Here is a 16,922-nt window from a genome sequence, read left to right on the forward strand (position 1 = left end):
GGGCAGAGTCACCTCTCCCCACCAGTTTTGCCATTGATTTGTGGTCCTAAAGAAAGAGGCAGAACACCCTGGATTTTCCTCTTGCTGGTAGTGATCAGGATGTTCAATGCTGCCAAAGGCTCCCACGGGCAATGGGAGGGAAAGGTCCCTTGCTCTGCTTTGCGTCTACAGGAGCTCGGTGGAGTGCCTGGGGGTCTTGAATGGTGCTGGGTTTGCACCTGCAGCGAGTCCAGCACCTGTAACTGTGCATCAGTCTGGATTATTTTGGCCTCTGAAGGAGGTGCAAAGTGCAGCTCTGAGTCACACACGTGGCTGTGTGTCCCACTCTGGCTATCTGTGAGTGTGGGTGCAGCTCCTGGCACGAGCAATCGCAGTTTTCCACTATGGCTGGGGCATCAGCAAGTTCAAGACAGGCTTTTCTCCACCTCTGTGGTGTGGGGAAGCACTGGCCCCGACACGGGGGCCAGAGAGCCTGGCTCACATGGGGCTGGGGATGATCTCCATAACAAAGGCAGTCCCATTTGATGGGGAGCACTGGTGCATCCAGGAGAAGGGACTTTGGACCCAGGTGTTTTTCACACACAGGTGTTTTTCAGGGAGCTGGTTGGAGTTGAGGCCTCAATTCTCATAATGGTGTAATGGAAATTCAGGGTTACCTTCTTCACAGATGACACTGAAAACCAACCACAGTGAGAATTCACTCTTCCGGGTAACATCTCTTTTAAAGCTCTTTTTTTTTTAGAAAGAATAAATTGCACTTGCCAGGAAGAAATCTGAAAAGGCTTTGGAGTTAAAGGGACTTTGGTTTAGAAATTTACTTCAAGGCAAAATGCTTTCACAAAGAAAAATGTGTCGGGCTCCCATCATGCCCTGACCAGTCAGACAAGTGCAATTGTTTCGTCCCTTGGACAATTAGTGTAATTGCTGCAGCTGTGATTCAGCTGTGCTCCTGTGCCAGGTCGCTTCTGGCACTGGGAGTCATCTCCAGGGCTGTACAAAGGCCCCCTCTCTCTCTCTGAGGTCCCCTGGGGATGGCTGTGTGGAGGAACCCACACGGCTCGTGGCAGAAGTTGGAAAGCTTTTGGTCAGGGGTTTCTCAGTGCCGCCGGTGATGCTGAGCACCCACGGCGCCAGATGCCGGGTGCAGGTAGAAGCCTTGAGAAAAAGTACCTATTGATGGGTCTGGAAACAGAGACAGGTTCTTCTTTTCAGGCTGTCTTAGGGAAGGTTGGCCTTTACCCATGATTGAATTCAATAATGACAAAAATCCATTAAGACAAGCCCTTCCCTGAAGATGTTTGCGGCATTTTCCCCTCCTGTGTCTGCTTTCTTCCTCCCCCACGTCTGAAATTTTGCTGTCAGCTCTCTGACGCAGGAGCCTTGCACAGGCTGGTGCTGAGCAGATGCAAAGACAATTATCTTCTAATGCTTTGCACTTAGCTTTGTTCTGACCATCTGAGGTACGTTACAACTTGTTTAGCCCATACTAGGATTACGTGGTATGTTATATATTACTTAATAAAAGGTAAGCTGTGCAGAGTGAAGCAGCAGTGACAGCACGGGTAAGTGTACCTCTGCCGCTTCAGCCTGGTGGTGAGGACTACACTAGAGGTGGTTTGGTTGAAGGGGATGTTGAAAATCCAGCCAGTTTCTCAATGTCTATTACCAAATGCCCTCTTGCTGCGTTTGCTGCCTGCAATCGTGACATCTGTCCCCAGCGTGGCAGGAAGCTCCTCTCCTTTTCACCTCCAAAGGTTTCAACCCAGAGGTTGCCAATTTATGTCCTCTCCTCTCAAGTCAGGGTATCGAAGGGGAGCATGTTGCTGGCTAACAGGAGCACAAGAGAAATAGAGCTGCTTCAGCACAAGCTTTCACGTCCGTTAAGAGCTAGATTAAAAGCCATTTAGGAGCTTGAGGGACATATGACGGTTGTTAGCACAGGCAAAACCCATATTTGCATGGCCATATCTGTGTCCTTGCAAGATTACAGCTTCCACAGAGCATGTGACTACAACATGGAGAGGCTCTCTTGGCTTATCGTGTGTACACTTCGCTGCTTCAGAGGAAGAAGGCCTTGAGTTCTCCTTGAAAATCCCAGTCTTTGTTCGTCTACCTCTCTATGTACTCAGAGTTCAGCCAAAGCCAGAAATATGCAGGCAGGATGCACAGATGGACTTCCCTGGCCTGTCTTCATCCGAGGATCTTGCTGTATTTACAAGTTATCCATTGAGCTGGTTTGCAGCAGAGCAGTGATCTTGTCTTCTATGGCATTACTCAGCACAGTAGCAGAGCAGGAAACCAGACAGTTGAGGCTGTAAAATGCCTTTTTTCACTATTGAACTGTACGATGACGTTCAAAGCTGTGCTCTGACCGCTGAAGCTATAAACCTTCCCTGGCTCTTGAATTTTTTTTGGAGTCAGATTTCAATTCATTTTGTTCATTGTGTAAGGTCTTGTGGACGAGTCCACTCCTGTGAGATCAGGCAAGAGATGTGCCTTTGAGGCCTCAGAAGTCTCTGGCTGCATCCCATCCCCCTGCTCCTCTGGAAGACAACATTAATTTCTACTTCTAAACCTCTCATGTCGGAAGATGGCATAACCCAGACCACATCTATGTAAATTTATTGGATTATATTGCCTACTTACGGGCAGGAATCCTTTGAAACAGTGTTCTAATTGGATGGGGAAAAGTCAGGAGCACAAACAGATTATAAAGCTCATATTTCTCCCTGTGAAGGAAAGGGAGCCGAGGTGCCAGTCAAACACGCTGTACTGTAACACTGCACCTTAGGGAAAACTTTTCCTTTTCCCCTGACAGCTCTTTTGTGGGGATTAATTTCTGCCACTTGAGTGTCTTAGTCTTCCAGGAGCTGTGCAAGTGCAAACACTAACCAACTCCTCGAGTACAGCAGCTCTTGCAGTGTGAGAGTAGGCATGGAGCCACAAAGGAAACAGTTGTGAGGATGCTCTGGTTTTGCTGCTGTTTGTTATTTGCTGTTTTAGGCAGATTTAGCCCGAACACCACGTGTGATGTGATGAGTCAGGCTGCATATAATATACGCAGGCATCTGATGCAATATTTATTTACTGGTAGGTCACAGGGAAGGAGAGCTGATAAATGCAGATAAATATACAGGTATTTTACATTATATACTTAAACCAACTAAATGTACACGTGATTTAGTTAAACATAAAACCCAAACATAATTACTAGATGTATTGCAATGTAATACCAAAAAGGAATTGTAATGAAGAATGCTTCCCAGTAACTTGTTCCTACCAGGAGGGTGGCGAACGCTTCATTTGATGGAGTGATTAATGATGCTCAGAGCAACTGCTCAGACTGTAGGGGCGGAGGCTTTGCTAATTGGATCTGGAAATTCCTTTCCTGGTGCTTAAGGATGATGAAAACTTTCACAGCCAACTGGAGACCTGTCTACTTACTCCCTGCAGTTGGATGCCAAAAAATACAGCCTAAGTTAATAAATCTTGTATTAGGGGAAGAGATCTGAAAGAGAATTTGGGCCTAGTTATTGTTTCTATGTGGCTTTATTAGAGGCATCTTAATATACCATAGGAGTCCCTTTCTGGCAAGTGTTGGGAGTTGCTCATTTAATTGCTTGTTTGAACTAATGTAGTTAAGAACCCAAACACAATTTGTGACCAGTGGTGTGTAGAAGCTATAAATACATCTGTGCCTTTTTCATCTGCTTCTTATAAAATCTGATTGGGGTGTTCCAAGTATTCCCACACTGGAAGACACTACTACCCAACCCTTCCACAGTGCCCGAAGTGACTAACCTCGTGTGCAGGACAGCTCCTTGCCAATAGGTGTATCTTCAGATGTTCTTACATTCTTTTATGCTTCAACAGTTTTGTAGATGCTTGTCTTTAGCTTTTCAGCCAGATGTTAGTGCGCTTATTAATGGTGTTTGCTAATATCATATAGTGATTTCTTTTTTTAAGCTGCTTGAAGTCCTCAGGAACCAAAAGAGCATTATCAGCTTTCTCCATACTTTGCAACTTGCAGCCTGTGAGAAACAGGATAGTTAAAGGCTTTGTTTCTTAATGGGCTTTGTAAGTTTTCAGGTTTTTATGCAAATTGAAATAGGCATTGTTAATAAGATGTTAATAAGCCTGTCCCTTTGCTGCTGCTTATAAAATCAAATCTATACCAAGTTGGACACCTCTTAATATTTAGATAATTTAAGATAATTTAACTTCTTTTGTTAATCTTTTGGATCGTGTACTACAAACTGTGATAGGTGCTATCTGCCTTGTTCCCTTCCCTCTCCCTAGCAATTTTGCCTGCTATCTTAATAACAAATAGAAGAAGCCTGGAAAATGATGAGACTGGAATGCCTGTGCCAAAAGGTCAGCTCTGCCTGGGGAATGTGGGCAGGGGTTTGCTCAGGATTAGCAAAATGTGCAGAGAGGCACCGAATGTATAAGCCAAATAGAAGCCCACAATGTAGAGGTAGGGAGCAAAAAAAAAAAAGAAATGAAGGAGAGGTGGGAGAACCACTGCTTGAGAGGGGGCTTGAAATCAACAGCGAGGGAGAAAGGTGGACACAACCAGGTGGGAACCCCAGTTGCTCCAGGAGCCAGGGAAAGAGCTCTCCTAGTCTCAAAATGGAAGAAAACAGCCTGAAGCAGAGAGAGGGGGAGACAACCTGGTAGAGAAATGCCCATCAAGACAAGAATGCCTTCAGGGAGGCTGTACAGAACTCAGTGATGCTTTTTTGCAGTTAGATATAAAGAAAATTAACTCCTGGGAAAACCCCTGCTGGTTCAGAGAGCAAAGTGCCAGCCCCCTTGCACACAGCTCTCTGCTGGGGAGATAAAATGAGGAGCTTGCAGATCTCCTTCTGTGTGTGCCCTGTGCCCTGGGCATGCTGCGAGCCCTCCTCAGCAAACAGCTGCTCTTCCACGAGATTTCTCCTCTTTCTGCAATGGAGAGGAATAAAATAATAAATCAGAAAATAACAAGAACTGTAGAGGAATAAAAAAGGGATTTTCCTCCCTTCGCAATAAAGAAATAAAATGTCAGGCCACTAGAAGGGGTTCTCCTGTCCTGTTTTTCTTCCCAGTCCTGAGGTTTTTCTCTGAACAACTCAACGGGGAAAAACTTTTGCCATGTTGTCTGTGGGCATATGAAGAGGATGGAAAATAACAACTGGTCAGAGCGTTTGGGGCTCAGAGCCAGGAGACTGCCTGCATCGGGTCTCTCCCCTCTCTGAGTCATGGAACCCTCAATTTCAAAGCCTCCCTTTACAGTAGAGGCTCTCCAATCTGTATTTTCTTTCCATCTTTCCCCTGCTCCTTTAGATGTCTGCCTCCAGTGATCTTGTTCTTTGCACAAGAGCCTCAGACTGGGTTCCTACTGCAAACAGTGCTGCTGGGCTGGCTGCCTGCTGGCACACAGTGTGATGAGCCTTCTGGGCACATGATGTGTGCCAGGGCTAGGAGGGGTAACAAAGTTCAGTCTCCTGGTACTACTCAGGTCTCATCCCTCTGTTGTCACCGATGCCCTTTTCATGCACATCCCACCTTGCTTTTCCTGTCTTTATCCTGCTCCTGTACCTGTGCCCTTCATCGCGCTGCCCTCTGCCTGACCCTGTATGCAAGAAGGGCAGCCAGCACTTGGAGTATTTTTAAATTTCTACTTAACACTTACTTCAGTTTATGGGTTTTCCAGAGGAAGTCAGGTTTGGGGGGGTATTTTTTTGTGTGTTCATTTTATTAAAAAAAAAAACACAAAAAGAAAAGAAGCAGAAAACAAGGAAGTTCCCCTCCAACATACAGAATGTAGCTATCAAGAGCAGTGGCTTCATTTCTTTTTCTTAAAGCATTGAACATCCTGTTATTCTTAAAATAATAAAAGCAAAAAAGGTCAGCCTTCTTTATTTGATGGGTTTCAGTCTCTTGTAATGATAGTGCAGTGGAGTAGCTGTAGTGAAACGTAGGCTCTGCTGAGATAGGCAGAAGGGAAAAAAAGCAGTGCAATGCCATTTAATTTCTGCAATGTTCTGATTCCCTCCTACCAGCCTGAAAATGCTAAACATCATCCTTTGTCTGGCATATGGGGACTTGGAGAATTGTTGCTAATTACTGCAGTTGTGCTATCTAGCTTAACTGGCTTAAATAATATATTAAGTGCTTTTATGATCTTCCTCAACACGCTGGAATGCAAAGAGGTGCATTTTATGCTGTTTATACTTTATGGCAGGCATAACTTACGTAACATTAATCTGCAGAAAAAAATTGGTTTTGATGATTTATTGCTTGTATAATTCACAGCCAGGGCTCTAGATGATAAGATCGCTAGGTGCTGTGCGGATGCAGGACATGCATCTCTGTCTCAGATGGTGGAGTCTCATGGCAGGGAAGGAGGTTGTGGGTGGCTACAGGGAATGGTGGGGCCAAATCATAGAATTGTCTAGGTTGGAAGGGACCTTTAAAATCATCTAGTCCAACCATCAACCTATCTCTGATAAAAAAAACATCACTAAACCGTGTCTCTAAGTACTATGTAAACCCGTCTTTTAAATACCTCCAGGGATGGTGCTTCAGCCATTTCCCTGCACAGCCCATTCCAAAGCTTAATAACCTTTCAGTGTGAAAATTTTTCCTGATATCCAATCTGAACCTCTCCTGGTGCAACTCAAGGCCATCTCCTCTTGTCCTATTGCCTGTGACTTGGGAGAAGAGGCCAGAATGACTCGGGATGCCAGGCAGAGGTCTCAAGACATCCCTGGTCACAGCACAGCGGAGCTAACATACGTCTGATGGCAAAGGCAAAGAGTGTGGGATATGGAAGAGGATCACAGGAAGTTATGATCTAACGTATTTGGGGAACATTCTCATTATTTCAATTAGTATTTAATATGAAATTAGCAATGGGGTACTAAGCATCATATCTAGAAGTGGGAGTATCCTAGGGTCTGGGTTAGTGCTTACCCAGGAAAAGAAGAAAGGCACTATGTTAGCTAAAGAATCTTTTTTTACCCCCTTTTTTTTTCTAGCAAAAATTCTGTTAGCCATCTGATTCCACCCAAATCCCTGTGTCTCTTGCCTCAAAATCTCAATTTTCTATTATCTGCTATTATACCTAGTGTTTAAACAAAATGTGAGAAGAGTATGCTGTGAGTGTCTTGTTGCTGGATCTACAGTGCTGAATAATTACAGAGCGGCTGAGCAACACAAGCCAGAGGCTCGAAGAACCTGGTAAGACACATGTTGGGAGGCAAAGGGAGCCATAAACCACAAAGGCAACCAGTGATAATGATGAAAAGATTGGCACATTCTGACCTATTATTTGGTTTAGTTTGACATAGCTCTCTGTAAAGTCACAAAGGCTGTTAGAGTATACTAGTAATTAGCAGAATTTCACCTATTTGAAATTAAAGCATCGTGCAGGCTCTGCAGATTAAGAAAAAAAAATAGTAGTTTTTTGTCTGGTTTTGCTTGCTAGTAGCTTGAAAATAGGGAGGTGAGAAACTTGTGTCAAATCTTGAAGTATAATTTTGCAATTAAAAGACTGAGGAGAAAGTGTGATCTGAAGACCTTCAGTTTCCTAGCTGTGACATAAAATTAACAGCTACCTTCATTCTCATTCTGTTTTAATATTCCTGCAGAGGAACAAGCAAAAAGAACTCCCTGGGCTGGCTTCAGTGAAATGGAGGAGCTGTTACTTAGACAATAACAGGGTATGGGCTGGGAAAGGAGTGATTTTTTTGGTGCTAGCTGGCTAATGTTCGCACAACGCTTTGGATGCTCTAAAGTGATATATATCTAATGCTAAAAATTGCGAGATGCTCTCTGGGAGATAGGAAACACTGTTTAAAGGCATTTTTTGATTGGCTACACAGAAGATTTCAAGGTCATACATGCACCAGCTTGCAGGGATGCACAGCTGGTACCTCATCGCTAAAACCAGCAGAATCTCAACTAGGAGGCTGTTACTTAACTGTGTGGATAAAAATGGAAGGATAAATTGAAACTACCTGAAAGTGGAAGAAACAGCTGGGAAGTGATAAGAGAAAGAGAAATGAGAGGAGAAACTCTTGCCCATCATCGTGGTGTCCAAGTGCTATATAACAACTTCAAATTGCTCCCTTCCTTGAATGTACCAATTTTCTTCAAGCTGCAACAATTTGGCAACCTCCAGCTATTGGGAACTTGTCTTCTACTGCTGAGAATTTGCTCAAGAGTCTACTCAATATTCCAGGCCTAATTTTTGATATAGTAACTGAAAGGAGCTGCTAGGCCAAAAGCTCTTACTTGAGTAGCTGGGCTTCTAACCAAAGGGAGAGTGAGTGCCAAAGGCTTCTATGGGTCACTTAACAGTATGCATATGTTTTTGTTATATAAAACAAATATTTAATATAGTAGGCAAAATTTTGATTAACGCCTAATGCCTTACCTTGCTGCATGGGTATAATCAATCCACAAAAATGGCTAGGCATGACATTGAAGCAGTTATTTGTCCAGCAGCGATATGTCGTGTTTGGTTTTGAGAGGCCCTCGTAACACATCAACAGCCACTGCGTGTTCAGCTGAAGTGACAGCTAAACAATCTGGTCATCTGCATCCTGTTGTGGCTTGGTGCTGTATTTAGGGGAATGAGGTGTGAGGTCGTGGTTTGAGCAGATGGCAAGCCCTCAGACTTTTTTTTTGTTGCCTTGTTGGCTTGATGAGCAGTTCTTCATTGACTCCGGACAGATTACAGGCACCATACTATCTTAGATAATGCTACTTGGTGAAGAAGTTAAAAATCCTTAATTACTACCAATACCATATGACACCGTAAAATAGAGGCCTGTTATTTTAATGTCTTTTTTTTTTTTTTTTCCCCTGTCTATAGGGTGTTTGGAGTGTCCTTAACTCAGTGTAACTTTTGGCTGAGGATCGGTGACAGTGTGTCCATACCAGCAGAAAAACATGTGTGTGTGTTTGTGTGCACACACGTTTGTATATGTGGCTGTCCAGAGCTCTCTCACTGTCTGTGTTGTGAAAGCACTGAACTGAGACATCACTCTGTTGGCAAGGTCACGAAGGCTGGCAGGTTTCTGTGTTTGGGGATGTCTTTTGTTTGTTCAGTGTTTGAATCGTGTGAAACCTTAATTGGCAAATAAGAAGCTTTGGCCTTCCCTTCCAAGATCTGAAACGGAATTAAGGGAAGTGCAAGGATGTGCCAAATGACGTGACAGTGCTGGCTCTATGGTTTTTGTTTTACTCCGCTGCCCCGCTGTTTTGAGATGCGCTTTCCGTTGTATCAGCTGCTGGCAAAACATTCATGAAGTTGTTCCATGTTTTATGCTTTGGTATTGCTTTTTCTGTCTACAACAATCAAACCGCTAAGATGTTGGAGACCCTGTGTGCAGCAGCTGTTGAACTGAGAAGAAAGAGGCTCTTTCTTTGAAAGGGAAAGTTGCCCTGTTGTGCCACAGCGGTAAGCCGCTGCCTGCTGCGCGCCGGGGTTGCTGTTGCGCTCTGGGGGCGATGCAAGGCATCCTCTTTCTGCAGCACCATTTGGATTCTTCTGAAATGGAGTAAACGTTAGTCACTTCTTGCCAAGCCACTCCTTTCATTTGATCTTCTGTTGTTAATTATTTGCACTTCGTCTTGTCACAACAGTTTTTTTTTTTTTGCTGCTGAGGATGGAACTGCAGAGAAATCCTTTACTTCCATTCCAACGACACGGTGGTTTTCTGTCTACAAAAGAGCACAGCATTGCTTTTATCAAACATATTTCTTTTCCCCATTGTTTCCTGATGACAGATACTACTCTTAATCTACACAGAGACAACACTTTGAAATGGGAGATCTATGTTCCCATCAATTTTTGTTACGTTGATAAATCATAGCATGTCTCCCTTTCTGAATGACATGCTTCTGGATTTAGGTCTGCTTTTTTTTTTTTTCTTGTCACAGTTTTTCTTTTTCAATGCTAGCAACAGACTTGCCAAAGCTCTTCTTTTCCTTTAGCGTTCACTCCAGCAGGCTGATTAATTCTAACACACTTTTCCCCATATATGGCGCAATCAAACAGGTTGATAGAAAATCAGGAAAGATGTGATATTTATAAAAATTCCTAGTGCATTACACTTACCTTGTGACTTTCATTAATTGTGGCACCTTCTTTCTTCTGGGCTGGAGGAACGTCAGCAAAGTCTGCCAGGAATAAAAACAATGTTTTTTACTGTTCTTTGTGGGCCTCAAGTGTGATTGTATCACCCTTCCACACACAGGGAAGATTTACTTAAGAGAACATCAAGAGTGGAGGGTGCCTTATGGTGTTTTCTTGTGCGTGTTTCACAGGCAACTGCAGTAAAAGTAGGGGATCACTTACCCATAAATCTTAAAATAGCTAAGTATGTGGGTGACGTACCTCATTTTCTTTGGTTGTGTAGATAATGCTATTAATAACACGAGCTGAAATTATGTATTGAGTAGTAACACAAGCAGCAATTCTGAGTGGCTTTAAACCTGTCATGAGCTGCCCAAATGAAAACATGCAGCGGGAAGTGGCTTAGCGAAAATATTAATTAATTTTTCTTATATAGGGGTGGCAAGATTAAACAGAGGGATGCTTCCAGTTCCCTTGCTTGTGTCTTTTCCTGTAGAGCACTGGGAACTTGTGTCTTTTCCTGTAAAGGACTGGGAACTGCTGTCCAAACCCCTCTTCCCACATCTGCTGCAACCTGATATACAGGTATGGGTTTTGCTACACGTGGGTGTGCATTGTGGGTCTCCCGCCGCTATTGCTTGCGTAGCAGCAGTTGTCACCTCCACGCTGTACTGTCACCAGAGCTCAGCCCTTTGGGGGAGAGGGACACGCTGTTCTCTCCTGCCTTCTCACCCTGCTTGTGTGGTATTGACTCATCAGAAGGAGGAAGGTATGAATGCCCACTGCTGCTGGGAAGTATAGGTGACGACTGCCAACCCAGGGGGAAAGGGCCTGGCTGTCATGGCAGAGGCAGCAGGGTCAGGGCAGGTGACGAAGGGCTTATTCAAATAAGTCATGAGAGTGCTGGGAAGTGGGGATCGATAGGGCAGGTGTAAAAAGAGAAGTTCCCTGGTGCTGAAAATAAAATAAGGGGGGAAAAATCCAAACCATCTCACCCGGAGAGTCCCCTGGCTACACCACACTGCCACCCTGGTGAGCACTGCGTTCTTTAACACATCCCTTCAACAAGGGGGATGATTACTGGGTTTGCAGAAATCCTCTCTGAGTATTTGTTGTTAAAAAATAAACATAAAATTTATTAACATAAATGGATAATGTTAAGAGTTTTTTTTATCTGCTGCTGTTAGTTACAGTGACCTTAAAACTGAATTCTATAAGTATTACATTTATTTTCTTCTTTCTCTCTCTTTTTTTCTTTTTTTAAATTCAGCTTTGACCATAAAAGCCATGGCCTTTTCCCTGAGATGTTCTGCTACAAAGTTCATGCTGGCAATAATGTGGGAGTACAGCTTATATGGTGACAATGTGACATAGGAGGGTCCTGCTAAGAACCTGTTTTGGTTTGGGTTTTTGTTTTTCCCCTGGTTCATATAAATCTGTAGCGAATGTCATCCCTTGACTACTATTCTAAACCACTTGTTTCCTGGAAAATGTGGGATGTGATAAAAGTTGCAATTTGCATATGTAGCTCTGTTGTTCTCTGAGGAAGCCTCTTGTATTTTCCCCCTTTCCCTCCGACAACATCAGATTAGATTAGCAGATAACGATGCGAGGTATTTTTCTCATTCATCAGTTCATTATAATTAGAAAGATATGAAACCATTTAGTTATGAACACCGCAGGCCTACAGTTTACGAATACTCTTATTGCACCGTGATATCTCTCCCACCTTCTGCTCTTTTCAAATATTTGAGCTGTGCTCTCCTGTTCTCCATTCAGGGCTCCCTGTGAAGCAGCAAGGGGGAAAAGTTGTCTCGTGTTTGTACAGTGCCCAGTGCAGTGTGGCTCAACCCCTCACTGGGGGCCATAAATGCAAATTACAGATGATAATCGGCTCTTAGAGTCCTTTAACAAGTTTCCTGCCAGACTGATGTGTGAAGATAGTTCTGTTAGCTGTGTTTGTGTTGGATATTTGGGATCTACATTTCAAAAGTGCATAAATGTCTTAAAAGAATAAACCCTAGTGCAGTGAGTAGGACTTGTCTGACCAGAATCCATCAAATGCAATTATAAATTCTACTCTTACCTTTCTGTTCTGTGGCCATTTGAGAAAACGAGGTTTTCTACATGTTTCTAGCATGGGACTGGGGTTTTGTTCAGGTTCAGGTTTTCTTCCTAAAAAAAAGAAAAAGCTTTATCAAGTTTAAATATCTGGGATGCCCAGGGTGGACTTCCCCTCCCTGCCCTCCAATTGCTTGGAGCTGATCAGGACAGACAAGGAATGGTTTCTTAAATACAGGACAGGCTGAAATGCTGACCTTTGACATGTAAAGAATGATACTGTGAGCATTCACAACGGTCATGTATTTTCCTAGTCACAAATTTGATTTCAATGACCAGAAGTTCAGTTGCTGGAGTGATAAAAACCCCAGAAAACTGCCTTAGTGGGTTTCGAATAGACAAATTCCTGAAGATGACACAGCATGTTTTAGCAAAGTTCTGCTTTTTGTAAATAATCCATAATAGCTATGGGCTACTATTCTGAGGAAGCACAAAATGTAAGATCCCTTCTGCTGTATTTGACCTAGGCCTTTGACATGAGTTTTCCCATTCATCTACAAATTCCTCATTCCCTCATGCTATTTTACATTTTTTGTGTGTGTTGAGCCACCAGTTTCTCTACAACACTTCTGGCAGTTTCAGCTTTAGTTTTATCTCTCTGGTGCTTTTTCATCTTTGTGCTGAAAACCCCTTCAGTCCTCCTTCCCAGTCTTGTACTAAATACAAATACTAACAAGTAGCCTGATGGTTTGGTGTTTTGGTTTTTTTTATCATCTTCAACATAAAGATTGCAACTGTTCTGGAGAATAGAGCATGGCATTTGCATAGAATAGCACAATACATTTATATATTTTGAAGTAGCTTGCAAAAAAATATAATCGACTGATCCTTAAAAAATTAATAATATTCCAGGATGCGGGGGGGGGAATAGATATTGGGGAAAGAGAGGCAAAGATTTAGAGGAAAATAATAGAGCAGGGCCTAGAACTTGCATTGTTGGTTCCTGTTTCTAGTGAATTTTAAATCAGGAAATCCTAGGGACTTCTACCGCTCTTCTCAGAAATGTTTTTGATTCACTGCAGCAGTTCCATTATTACTTGGCTTATCTTTTTTGAGTTCAGGCTTTTTCCATGCAACTGGAAACACCTTCTCCTTAGCAGATGCCTGCTTCAGCCTTGGCTGAAGTCTGCGTGACTCTTTGTCCCCTGTCCCTGGTAGCCTTGTGGGCTGCCAACCACCCTCCTGGTGGCTGCCAGATGCTCTGCCAAGAAGGCAACGTTGCTGCAAGCCTCCTGCAGCTTCTGTGCAGCAGTAAATGGCTGTTTTTCCACAGATACTTGACAATGATGCAAAGACACTTAAAGATATTTCCTAAGTGCTTATGAATTAATTTGTGATTAGCGAATAATTAAATAAATCACAGCAATCAAAAGGACACGTGGCCAGTTACAGTTAATTTGCATATATAGCTCTTTTCCACCAGAATAGAGGAGCTAAATTCATCTAATACAAGTCTAAATTCACTGTATCTTAATTTGATTTACCTTTGACATTACATTTTAAATAGTAGCAACATCTACAATCTTATGCTCCCCAATAAGGCTTCATTAAAAACTTACTGCCAGATCTAATCCATGGTTAGCATACAAAGTCTTATCTCCGGGTTCCTGCTTCAATGCCTTTGAGAACATGCTTAATTTAATCTGAACAAAGACACTGCCATCGTAAGCCTCCAGTCTGATTTTCCAATCTAGAATATCTTTGTTATTAAATTTGGTGCAAGCCATGGTGCATACAATGGATCAAGTAAATTATTTTAAAGCACTCTTTGAACAAAATTCTACTGCTTGTTAGACATCATTTCTATCTCTGGGACATAAAAGAGATGTCACTTTAGGTTGGATTTTTTAAAATGTCACATGAAAATGCAGTGTAAGTCTAAACAACTTAGCTAGCTGTGAAAAGCAGAAAGCTTTAATGTATTATATTTTTAACCATTTTGGAAAGTATTTTTTTTTTTAATATGAATTGTTAACCATCATTCCAATCCATTTTCCTTCTTCTAGAGGAAGGACCTCCTCACTAGAAGTTTCTGCTTACTCATTTGCATCAAATCCCAAGTCAGGTGTTTGTGACTTTCCCTTAAGCTGGGATGGTGGCAGGATCTGACTTGTATTTATAATTTTAGACTTTTTTTTTTAATGATTTAGCAAGTGAACTAGTTGTCATTAAAAACTCTACACTGCCTAATAATCTCTGCTGCCTGAGAACAGGGTTTGTGTATGCTACAAGTAGAGGTTCTGTGAAGACATTAACAGATGAAAAAGGAAAGGTTTTGCAAAGTGCTGGTGAGGCTTTAGTTGAAAATGGAATAAATCTGGTTATCTATACTCAAAAAATGATCTGGAACTGGCATAGAGTGAGTCTGCTAAGAACAGGTGGAATGATGTACTTCTACAGAGAAAGGCAACTAGAAGAGGTTACTTTGTTGAGGTTTTTTGGAAGCTGAAAAGAGATAGATGGGTTTCGGTAAATACACAGAGAGGGATGTTGGTAACTCACCTGTGTTGCAACCTGGAATTGAGTAGATGCAGGACAGCAGTTATAAACTGTGGTGGTTGGAATTGTATTGAATGGGAATTGTTGTCCTGGCAGGTTCCTTCACTCCTATATGTCTAGATGAAACAGGCCTGGGAGTGTAATATCAGTTCCATCCCGTGCCTTGTTACTTGGGGGTTTGCTATTAAGGAAAGGAGACTTAAGGGAGGTGAGGCAAGGATAAGTAGACATGGACAAATCGGCATGAAAACTAGAAGAAATCGGTGTGAAGCTGTCTTACAACACCATTGTGGTTGCTTCCTGCTCTAATTGCTTTCTGTAACTGCTCTGGCAGTTTGGGTCTGGCTGTATCCCAGCGCAACTTGTTCCAAGCAAAACGGGACTCTTGTAGCCTTATCTTTGCAATTCAGAGGAGTAACCAAAACATGAAAAGATTATTTCTAGACATAAGGTCACCCAGGAATACCACAGTGAAGTTGGGAATTAAACCCTGTCTCCTCAGCTGCGAGTTAATACTTTTAAAAAGTGATCCACTGCTAATGGAACATGGCACAATGAATACCCTCGTTAGAGGCTGGAATACTTCATTTAATCACAAGATAAATCAGTCTTCTCCAGCTGTTTCTAATATTGCCAACTTATACTTTTGATTGACATGTTGCCATGTTTTGTTGAATTCATTCTCTCGAAGATTTTAAAGAATTTATATTGTATCTAAATTAAAAGCTGCTTGGCTGAGGGACTGTATTGAGATAAGTAAAGGTAGCATAGGAATAAGAGGATATAAGGGAGCCGTATCCTCTTTACAATATAAGTATGTAACAAGTGGCTGGTGGGTGAAGTATGTTCCCAACAATTTCATTTATATTTTTAAAAAGCACTTTAGCTGCCCCTTCACCCCCATATTTTATATTCTAGAGAGGCAAAAAGGTCCTTTGTGGCAAATTTTATGCTTGATTGCAATAATTATATTCTTTGTCACAAATCTAAGAAAATAAACAATTCTGATGATGGCAGAAGAAAACAAAAAGAGGATTTACAAAGCCTAATTCATTTGTGGTGTCTTTGCACTTTGGCAGTAGTGTTACATGAGGAGAAATTTGGCCTTCAAGCCAGCTTCTCTGTAAGCTGCATTCCTGGCTTGCGTATCAGATATGAAATTTGTTTGGAATGTTTGCTATAAAAATACCTACGCGTGAACTTACATCAGCGAGAAAGCGACTTCGGCTTGACCTTTCCTCAGCTCTGATGTGGTAAGATCACTCAGTACGGAAACCGTGGCTTAGGGAATGACTCGCCACTGCTGTTTTCACAGGCTTTCTGTGCAGGAACAATCCTTGGAACGAGCTGCCCTTGGAAATCAGTGTTTTCTTTCAAAGTCCTTATTTTCTGCTTGGGAGTGACCCAGGCTATGTTACCAGGCTTAATGTTGTAACAAAGCCATTTGGGAAATCCTCCCATTCTGTGTAAGTATTGGACTGAATACTAAAAGCAAACATGCCGAAGAACAGCAAAGGACAGAGGTATTTCTGATCCTTTTACAATTCAGTCCGTGTTTCTGTTTCAGACATTGAAAAAGACATTTTAATAGAACAGGAACTTCTTACTGTCACCCTGTGCTAGCAGTACGTCTCCTCAGAGGGCCTCCTGAGGTGAGCCGCCATCCCCTGAGGTATGAGGGGGCTGAAGGGACGAGGCCCGGGGTGCAGACCCAGGGGGCTGCCGTGGGGGGAAGAGGCCATTTCACCCGGCTCCCCGTCGCACCGCGGCCTTGCGCCTCTCCCCTCAGCGCATGTGTGCGCACGGAGGAAAAGCGGGGTGGTTTTTTCAAGCGCCAAACGCCGAAGCGGAGGGAGGGCGAGCTCTTCCTCACAGGCCCCTTCCTCTCCGCGCCTCAGGGCCCTGAGCCACATCCCGAGAGGCCGGCCCCGCTCTCTCCATCCTCGCTATCCCGAGGGACGCGGTACCCCCTCAGTTTGCCGGGGCCGCTCCCCTCAGCCCCCCCAAGTCCCCTCAGGGAAGGCGGGCGCCGCGCGCCGGGACCTTTGGGCGGGAAGGAGAGGGGGTGCCGCGTCACGTGACGCGGAGCGCTCTCCCCCCCCCAACCTCCGGCGCGCGACGCCCGTTAGGAGGCGCCAAGGGCGGCGGTGCCGGAACAGGGCGGCCCTCC

General features: G+C 43.4%; 1 long non-coding RNA gene across 1 annotated transcript; it reads right to left on the reverse strand.

Moving 5' to 3' along the window:
• Positions 1 to 3,843: 3,843 nt before the first annotated feature.
• Positions 3,844 to 16,094, reverse strand: LOC106897027. Its single transcript, XR_001413710.1, has 6 exons — positions 15,958 to 16,094; positions 14,756 to 14,933; positions 12,219 to 12,307; positions 10,115 to 10,176; positions 8,426 to 9,717; positions 3,844 to 4,031 (listed from the first exon to the last, which is right to left on the reverse strand). It is a non-coding gene; the product is annotated as an uncharacterized LOC106897027 (long non-coding RNA).
• Positions 16,095 to 16,922: the final 828 nt, after the last annotated feature.

This window comes from Calidris pugnax, unplaced genomic scaffold (genome assembly GCF_001431845.1).
Source record: "Calidris pugnax isolate Ruff unplaced genomic scaffold, ASM143184v1 scaffold45, whole genome shotgun sequence".
Taxonomy (NCBI): Eukaryota; Metazoa; Chordata; class Aves; order Charadriiformes; family Scolopacidae; genus Calidris; species Calidris pugnax.